The 9,753-nt window shown below is 42.3% G+C and overlaps 1 pseudogene; it reads left to right on the top strand.

Moving 5' to 3' along the window:
* LOC111958177 (histone-lysine N-methyltransferase NSD3-like) overlaps nucleotides 1-6,881 on the top strand; it is a 30,453-nt pseudogene extending 23,572 nt beyond the window's left edge.
* The last annotated feature ends 2,872 nt before the right edge of the window (nucleotides 6,882-9,753 follow it).

The following is a 9,753-nucleotide window of genomic DNA, read 5'->3' as shown; positions in this document are numbered from 1 at the left end:
TCTCATTTTGTCTGTTGAAGTGTACCTATGATGAAAATTACAGGCCTCTCTCATCTTTTTAAGAACTTGCACAATTGGTGGCTGACTAAATACTTTTTTGCCCCACTGTATTTATATGGATGAGCCATGGCTGTGCGGCATAGGCAAGATGCAGTAGATGATATATAATACAGTATATACATATGAGATGAGTAATGTAGGATATGTAAACATTATTAAAGTGGCGTTATTTAAAGTGACTAGTGATACCTTTATTAAATCAATTTATTAAAGTGGCCAGAGATTTGAGTCTGTATGTTGGCAGCAGCCTCTCTATGTTAGTGATGGCTGTTTAACAGTCTGATGTCCTTGAGATAGAAGCTGTTTTTCAGTCTCTTGGTCCCAGTTTTGATGCACCTGTACTGACCTCGCCTTCTGGATGATAGCGGGGTGAACAGACAATGGCTCGGGTGTTGTTGTCCTTGATGATCTTTTTAGCCTTCCTGTGACATCGGGTGGTGTAGGTGTCCTGGAGGTCAGGTAGCTTGCCCTCGGTGATGCGTTGTGCAGACCGCACTACCCTCTGGAGAGCCTTGCGGTTGAGGGCGGTGCAGTTGCCGTACCAGGCGGTGATACAGTCAGACAGGATGCTCTCGATTGTGCACCTGTAAAAGTTTGTCAGGGTTTTTCAGCCTTCTGAGATTGAAGAGGCGCTGTTGCGCATTCTTCACCACACTGTCTGTGTGGGTGCACCATTTCAGATTGTCTGTGATGTGTACGCCCAGGAACCTTAAACTTTCCACCTTCTCCACTACTGTACCATCAATGTGGATAGAGGGGTGCTCCCTCTGCTGTTTCCCGAAGTCCACAATCATCTTCTTTGTTTTGTTGACGTTGAGTGAGAGGTTATTTTCCTGACACCACACTCCGAGGGCCCTCACCTCCTCCCTGTAGGCCGTCTCGTCGTTGTTGGTAATCAAGCCTACCATTGTAGTGTCGTCTGCAAACTTGATGATTGAGTTGGAGGCGTGCATGGCCACGCAGTCGTGGGTGAACAGGGCGTACAGGAGAGGGCTGAGAACGCACCCTTGTGGGGCACCAGTGTTGAGGATCAGCGGGGTGGAGATGTTGTTTCCTACCTTCACCACCTGGGGGCGGACCGTCAGAAAGTCCAGGACCCAGTTGCACAGGGCGGGGTCGAGACCCAGGGCCTCGAGCTTAATGATAAGTTTGGAGGGTACTATGGTGTTAAATGCTGCGCTGTAGTCCAGCATATTTACATAGGTATTCCCCTTGTCTAGATGGGATAGGGCAGTGTGCAGTGTGGTGGCGATTGCGTCGTCTGTGGACCTATTGGGGCGGTAAGCAAATTGGAGTGGGTCTAGGGTATCAGGTAAGGTAGAGGTGATGTGGTCCTTGACTAGTCTCTCAAAGCACTTTATGATGACAGAAGTGAGTGCTACGGGCGATAGTCATTTAGTTCAGTTACCTTAGCCTTCTCGGGAACAGGAACAATGGTAGCCATCTTGAAACATGTGGTGACAACAGACTGGGAAAGGGATTGATTGAATATGTCCGTAAACACACCAGCCCGCTGGTCTGCGCATACTCTGATGACACGGCTGGGGATGCCGTCTGGGCCGGCAGCCTTGCAAGGGTTAATACGTTTAAATGTTTTACTCACGTTGGCCACGGAGAAGGAGAGCCCACGGGCTTTGGTAGCGGGCCGTGGCACTGTATTGTCCTCAAAGCGAGCAAAGAAGTTGTTTTATTTGTCTGGGAGCAAGACGTCGATATCCGCGTTGGGGCTGGTTTCCCTTTTGTAATCTGTGATTGACTGTAGACCCTGCCACATACGTCTCGTGTCTGAGCCGTCGCAATTCAACGGCTCAGACACTAGATGTATGTGGCAGGGTCTACATTCAATCACGGAGAACACCTAAAGGGTTAGTCTGGTGATATAAAAGCTGGCCTAGCATGGCTGATAACTCCTCTCTCTCAGCTTTAACTAGGTCATTTTTCAGAATGTCCACTCTGAGCGGATTGTTAAACAACGTTGTTTTTCTGTCTGTCCATCAGAGTGCGGTGGTGATGGAGAAGGAGGAGAAGGCGAGGAACGCTAAACTGAAGCCCAAGAAGCGTAAGCTGCGACCGGAGGGGAAACACACACATGAGTACATCTGTTTCTGCTGTGGAGAGGGAGGAGAGCTGGTCATGTGTGACAAGAAGGACTGTCCTAAAGCTTACCACCTGCTGTGTCTCAACCTCACCAAACCTCCATATGGTACGCACCCTCTGTCTGTCTGTCTCTCTCTCTCTGCTGGTGTGTGTGTGTGTGTGTGTGTGTGTTGTGTGTGTGTGTGTGGTGTGTGTGTGTGTGTGTGTGTGTGTGTGTGTGTGTGTGTGTGTGTGTGTGTGTGTGTGTGTGTGTGTGTGTGTGTGTGTGTGTGTGTGTGTGTGTGGTGTGTGTGTGTTGTGTCTATAAGTCAGTAAAGTAACCTTTTCTCTGTGTGTTTAGGCCGTTGGGAGTGCCCGTGGCATGACTGCAGTGTGTGTGGTGTCCTAGCCTCATCCCTCTGTGACTTCTGCCCTCGCTCCTTCTGCCGGGAACATGGGGGGGGGGCTCTCAGCCCCTCTACCCTAGAGGGCCGCCCCTGCTGCTCCAACCACAACCCCCTCAGTCCCCTGGGCCCCAACACCAACCCTGCACACACTCACACACACCCCCCTGGCACGGTCAGCGTCAAAGAGGAGCCACAGGACCCTGAGGAGGAGCACAGCCAGTAGGACTGAGAGTGAAGCTGTCTCAAATAGCACCCTAATTCCTATATAGTGCACTAGAAATGTAGCACTATACCTTTATGGAATAGGGTGTGATTAGAGATGTGCCCTCAGGTGAGATAGACCAGAACTGCAGCCACCAGTTACACTTGAGATTCCCATGGGCTGGTGTGAGCGGTGAGAGTTGTTCTATATCAGAGATCGGAGCAGAGCTCCTCTGTGTTTAAGGATAGGGGGAGTGGAGGAGAGGGCAAGGGGAGATGGAGAGGTGTGCCCATAGCCCTGCCTTTCTCTCCGGCCGCTGACATCACCCCAAACACCCAGTGTTTCAGTTTCAACACTTCATGATTCTGTCATTTCTAGAGGCGTGGAAACTCAGTTAGTGTTCTTATGTTCTTGGTTAATCAGCACTTTGAATAACTCAGTGAGGGGGAAGAAGAGTGAGTGTAAACCTCCCTCCATCATGCTGCTTTTCTCTTTGTTTACTTCCTGTGAGCTGGGGTTGTTTGGCGCCCATTGCCAGAGGCCAGGTGCCGTTTCACACCCTTAGAAGGCTTTGCTGTGTGTTGATGAGACAGCAGAGCCAGGCCCAACACTCCTCTGCAACCCTCATCACTCCAAACATGATCTATTATCCCTATCTAGCTCTCCTTTCACAACGAGAAGAAAATCAGATTTGTGCAATTTTCAGGACTACACACTACATTCCGACATTCCTTATACCGGTTTTTGATATACTTATGAGTATAGATGAATATAAATATATATATATATATATGTATATGTTTGTTAATGTTTACAGACAGATTATCTCACTTCATCTCGGTGAGTGGTGTATTATTGTTTGTTTGTTTAGGTGTTTAGCAATGAGCAGATCTCCTTGTGAATATAGTCCTTCTAATAAGGTGAATTATAATGGCTTATAGTGTAATGGTATGACATCACATCATCATTACATGTAAGATCCATTCGCCAGTTCCCCAGTCTCACTCTCCATTGTGTACATAATTGGCTCCTATTGTAAACCACAGAAGAAGAGGGGAGACATCAGTGTTATCCACAGCCCCCTTCACTGTATATCTATGGAAATAGAAAGGCAGTTTAGGAGAGGAAGTTGCATTTCATTAAAATTGAGAGGTTGAGCAGCTTACGTTTGGTGATGATTTCCTCCTAAGTGAGTATTATACAGATATGATCCCAGTCTGTTTGTACACAGTACTGCAGCCCGCCTAGAGGGATTCTTATTTCCAATACACTGACCTGACAGATAGGTGGCTGTTCATTGGCCTTGTGTGCAGTAATGTAAGTGATGGTGTGTGTACTGTACTGTGCACTCAAATGTTTTGTTTTAAATTGTTCTGCTAAACCTTTTTAAAGCACTTTCACCATTTATTGCTACATACTTTAGGTACGTCATAACATACATGTATATAGTAGAACATATGACATTGTACATGCTTGAAATGGATACCTCTTTTCTGTAGTAATGTTGGAATTTTAAACTGTATTGTAACTTCTGCTATKGGTCCAACGACATGATCCAAATATCTTTGAGAGACTGAAAACGTTCTCTGACACAAGTTACTGCCGTCCACACTTTCTATTCTTTGCCCTAGTAGAACGACTAACGCCCTCATCTTAATTCAAGGTGTTAAGTACATTCAGTGGGTATTTATTTTCACTTTTTGTATGACTGTGTGCATCTCCACAAATTGGTTTTGTATAAATATTAAGTTAAACTTCAGTACAATGAAAAGATCATATTCTACAAACATATACATGTATTATGTAAAGTGTTTTTAATCTCTCATCCTCCTATGACAGATTTTTACAATTATATCACACCATTTTTATACTAGTTGATTTATGTATCAAAAACACCTATTGGAAAATCGCTCCCTCCCAAAGTATTAAGTAACATATACTATGAAACAATAGGGAGCTTTACAATTGATGATTCTGTGTGTAGTTGTCTAATACATTTAACATGTTTTCTATTAGTGTAATGATTCCACAATGTTTAACAGCTGCTCATATGCCAGGCTGGCTGTGTTGTGACTCTTTACTGATGTTGAGGCAGTTAAAAGCAAGTGAAAATTGTGATGTGAAGTAACCGAGCACTTCATTCAGCCTAAACTCGCATTATCATGATAAAACTACAAGATTAGTCTGAGCCTGTGCTTTCTCTTCTCTGGTACGTTACCGACTGATTATGATTATGCCCGTAAAACGATAGCTCACCCAAAAAGTTTGTCAAACGTTTCTATACCTCTGTTGTTTAGTGTCAAGCTGTCCACATTCAACGTCTGTCTTAACAAAATATAAATTAGATTGTGCCAAAATCTTCTATTCATTTCGAATTGAAGCATGCTGAATTCTCCTAATGCATAAACCAGGTTAAACTCGACAGAATGGAATATGGACTCAGTTAGACTTAAGTGGAAGTATGGAAACGTCTATCAAATTAGATTTTAGGGTAAACTAACACTTTAATAGACATACTGCTCTCAAACCTGCCAAATTATCGTTTTTTTTTTCAGATAGGTGTTCGATTTAGATCATTTCAGTACTGGTCCGCACAGCGCAGTATGGGGTGCATCAATGCACTTTTCCATATTTTTAACAAACTTTTAAAACTTGAAATATATTTCTTTCTTTCTTTACATTCTTTATTTTTGTATTTGTTCATGTTTTGTACTACAGTGCAATGTGTTCAAGAACTTCATGAGTATTTTACTGATAACTGATTTGACGTGGTAGATGATAGATATTCGGCCTATTCAGACAAATTTCAGATCCTGTACAGGAGTCACTAGTCTCTAACCTTCTCTAACCATCACTAAGTGAACATGTAAACCAGACCATTGTACACTCACCCCAACACACACCAGCAATTTGTGTAGAACTGCAAACTGCAAACTACCCCTTCCCCTGCAAAACAGCCCTTCCATTCTGAAAGAAGCGCAAATCTGTTCTGAATCTGTTCTTTTATCTGTTGGGGATATCTTTTGTATGCATATTTGAAGCTACTTTATTATGTTAAAACAACCACATGTTAATGCTCTTTTATGTCATTGTATTGTCTTTTTATCCTCTTGGTATCGCACAGAGATTATCAAGGCCAAACCAAATAACCCTTATTTTTTGCACCTCCTTTTGAACTTACTCACTTTATGCCAGTTGAACTTGAACACATCATTCAGCCTAGTATAGTCTGAGTGTGTGTTGCAGGTTGTCATTCTGTTTGTCACCGACATTATCGATTTGACCCATGTTTATACATGATCATATAGTGGCCATACTTTAGGAAAGACAGTTGGTTCTCACTGAAAGGGATGTCAGACAGTAGGGTTACGAAGATTAAGCTATCAAAYTATTATCCAACACAGACTTTGAAAGTGGCCCTCTCTGAGTCATATGTTTCTGTTCTACACCTTTCAGTTATTGTTTATTTTGTGCAATACTAGTTGTTATTTCTGTCATTACATGTGATTGACATGCTCTCCCAGATATTAGGAGGAACAGTGATTTCAGAGGAACTAATTTCACCACAGTAATGTAGTGAAAGTGCTCTGGTGAATCTGCTGGGGTCGTACCCAAAGCCATATATTTTAGAGAGTTGGGCCAACTTTTAAAATGTTTATTATTGTTCTAATTCTAGACATTCAGTTACATAGCATTGTTTATGGCTGCCATAGAATATTGTTGTGTCATGTAAAATGCATCATAATGCAGAAACGTCAGTGTCCCAACTCCTAAATATATGGCTCTGGTCGTACCCATCTCTCGATGTTGCTTCAATGAAAAATTGGATGAACAAAAAGTTACCATATTATTTTACTGTTCAGCAGCCTGTGTTATATAGCATAATGTTAAGACTTGTACATAGATTGCATTGAACTTGCATAGGATCATGTTACTGTGGCGTGCTATTGCCTGTAAAATGTTGCTTCTAAATGTGTGTGACTGTGAGGATGACACTCTTTTTGTACATGACTGTCTTTTTATTTCAAACAATTGATTCTGTCTTTTCATTCTAAATGAGGTTGTGAGGTTGAGTTGGAGCTGAGGAGTTCAGACATGCCTGAAGTTTGACTTAAATAAAGCTGTACTGTGTCTCAGTGGAACTCATTTGTCTTCATGGGAAATAAAATATCATACTTTCAATTTCCAGATGAAAATAATTTGTAGTAATTGGATGTATGTATTTTTTGCTGTGTTCTTCGGCCCTGGTAATCAAATGTGTTATTCTACCATTTGTCCACTACAGGTCACCCGGTTAACGTGACGACAAGAGGCTTTCTCCCCCGGGCATCATCACTCTTGTAGGTCTCCCGTGACGAGGATGATGATGACAGGAAGGGAATGGTAGCTATCGGTGCGAACATCAATATGCAGAGAAAGACGTAAACACCGAGTTTAAAGGTTGATCCTGCTAATTTCGCTAGCAAAATTATAGATCTGAGATTTTCACCAGGTAATGCTCCAACACTTTTTCAGAAGAAGTTCCAAAATTAAATCTAGAATCGGCTTCCTATATCGCAACAAAGCCTCCTTCACCCATGCTGCCAAACATACCCTCGTAAAACTGACTATCCTACTGATCCTTGACTTCGACGATGTCATTTACAAAATAGCCCCAACACTACTCAGCAAACTGGATGTAGTCTATCACAGTGCCATCCGTTTTGTCAGCAAAACCCCATATACTACCCACCACTGCGACCTGTATGCTCTCGTTGGCTGGTCATCACTACATATCCGTCACTACATATCCGTCGCCAAACCCACTGGCTCCAGGTCATCTATAAGTCTTTGCTAGGTAAAGCCCCGCCTTATCTCAGCTCACTGGTCACCATAGCAACACCCACCCGTAGCACCTTTGGCCGCCTTTCCTTCCAGTTCTCTGCTGCCAATGACTGGAATGAATTGCAAAAATCTCTGAAGCTGGAGTCTTATATCTCCCTCTCTAACTTTAAGCATCAGCTGTCAGAGCAGCTTACCGATCACTTTCCCTGTACACAGCCAATGTGTAAATAGCACACCCAACTACCTCATCCCCATATTYTTACTTACCCTCTTGCTCTTTTGCACCCCAGTATCTCTACTTGCACATCATCATCTGCACATCTATCACTCCAGTGTTAATGCTAAATTGTAATTATTTCACCTCTATGGCCTATTTATTGCCTACCTCCCTACTCTTATACATTTGCACACACTGTACATACATTTTTCTATTTTTATTTTCTACTGTGTTACTGACTGTACTTTTGTTTATGTGTAACTCTGTGTTGTTGTTTTTGTCGCACTGCTTTTCTTTATCTTGGCCAGGTCGCAGTTGTAAAGGAGAACTTGTTCTTAACTGGCCTACCTGGTTAAATAAAGGTGAAATTWAAAAAAGATATATAATAATTATAAAGTTATCAGTTCCCAGATGTGTAGAGACGTAAAATGTTGCTGGGCTTCTAGCAAGAGAATAGAGGTGTAGCCAGCAATATCGGGGCAGGGCACTAAGTGTAAGATTACGAAATTGTGAATCAATTGGATGTTCAAGATATGCATTAGTTAACGTTAGCTAATTAAGTTGGTCATTTTAAACATCACCACGAGGATGCGTGATTCCATATGGAACAGGAAAGACTAGTATGACTTCTCTCCTTGCTAAATGTAGCTGTTCTTGCGCCAATCAATCTACCAATCAGCCCCTTTGATTTGGTCCAGACTCAGCCATGTGTCACCAGTCAGACTAAATGCGTTATGAATTGTGTTATACATTTGTTATAACATTTGTTTTGTTATAAATTAATAATTTTGAAACCATTTTCTTTATTTTCCCCTTCCAATTTAGGAGAGGATGCCATTGAATTTACCAAGTTATCTGTCTGGAAACTAACCTGAGAAACAAGATGAAGAGGGGTCTATTCAACTGCTGCTTCTGGTTGTCTTCCTGTGAGTGTTGTATGGTTTCTAATATAATGTAATAACGTTTATTAACATTGTTACATCCACATATGTAATAACATTGACAAATTGACTTGTTTGGTGCTATTTAAATTATTTAAATGATCTTAAGTGTGTGTGTGAGAGAGAGAGATCTCCCTCAGTGTGACAACAGCTTCCCACCTTTATTTGTGAGATCCAGGCAGAGGAGATGTGGCTGTATAAGTTTCACAGAGTGGAGAACGACCATGTCCCCACCTCTCTCATGTTTGTGAGTACTGGTGTGTGCTGGGGGAGGCACTGAATTCAATGAAATCATGGAACATTAAATGGAAATATTTGTTTGGTAACATTTTAATTGAATGGGGTATTCATGAAGCAACATCTTTATGAAACTAGTCATGACATTTTCATGATTGTATACTCCCCTGTTACCATTTGTTCTGCCTTACTTATTATATTCATATGGTACTGATCATGTCCCTCGTATCAGTGTGTGGAATGTTTTACACAATTTCTGGTGATGCTGCTGCTTATCTTCTTGACGAGAGCAGAGAGGGAGGCCTTGCTAGGTAAGGCCTGACTGTAAACTACACATGCTGTTTGGCATCAGAACAGCTGCTGGGAGAGAAAGAGAGAGAGATACTGATCCAGTTGTTTGCCTCTGCTCCTCAGCGGTGACTCTGGCTCAGGTATTGGAACAGAGTTTTCACCAATGTCATCTAGCTGGTCGTGTGCCGGTGAGTACTAGTCTGGAGTGTTTCTACAGTGTATTCGGAAAGTATTCAGACCCCTTGACTTTTTCAACATTTTGTTARGTTACAGCCTTATTCTAAAATGGATTAAATCATTATTATTTTTTAAACCAAGTCTAGATTTAACTTTAGCCTGCAGCTTTGATATGTGCTGAGAGAAGGACAGTGTACCGTCTAGCCATACTCCCAAGTGCTTGTATGAGGTAACTACCTCAAGCTCTAAACCCTCAGAGGTAGTAATCACACCTGTGGGGAGTGGGGAATTCTTCTTACCAAACCACATGACCTTTGTTTT

The sequence above is a fragment of the Salvelinus sp. IW2-2015 genome, linkage group LG33 (assembly GCF_002910315.2).
Source record: "Salvelinus sp. IW2-2015 linkage group LG33, ASM291031v2, whole genome shotgun sequence".
Classification (NCBI taxonomy): domain Eukaryota; kingdom Metazoa; phylum Chordata; class Actinopteri; order Salmoniformes; family Salmonidae; genus Salvelinus; species Salvelinus sp. IW2-2015.
Note: the sequence above shows the minus strand (reverse complement) of the source record. Positions and strands in the feature narration are given on the sequence as shown.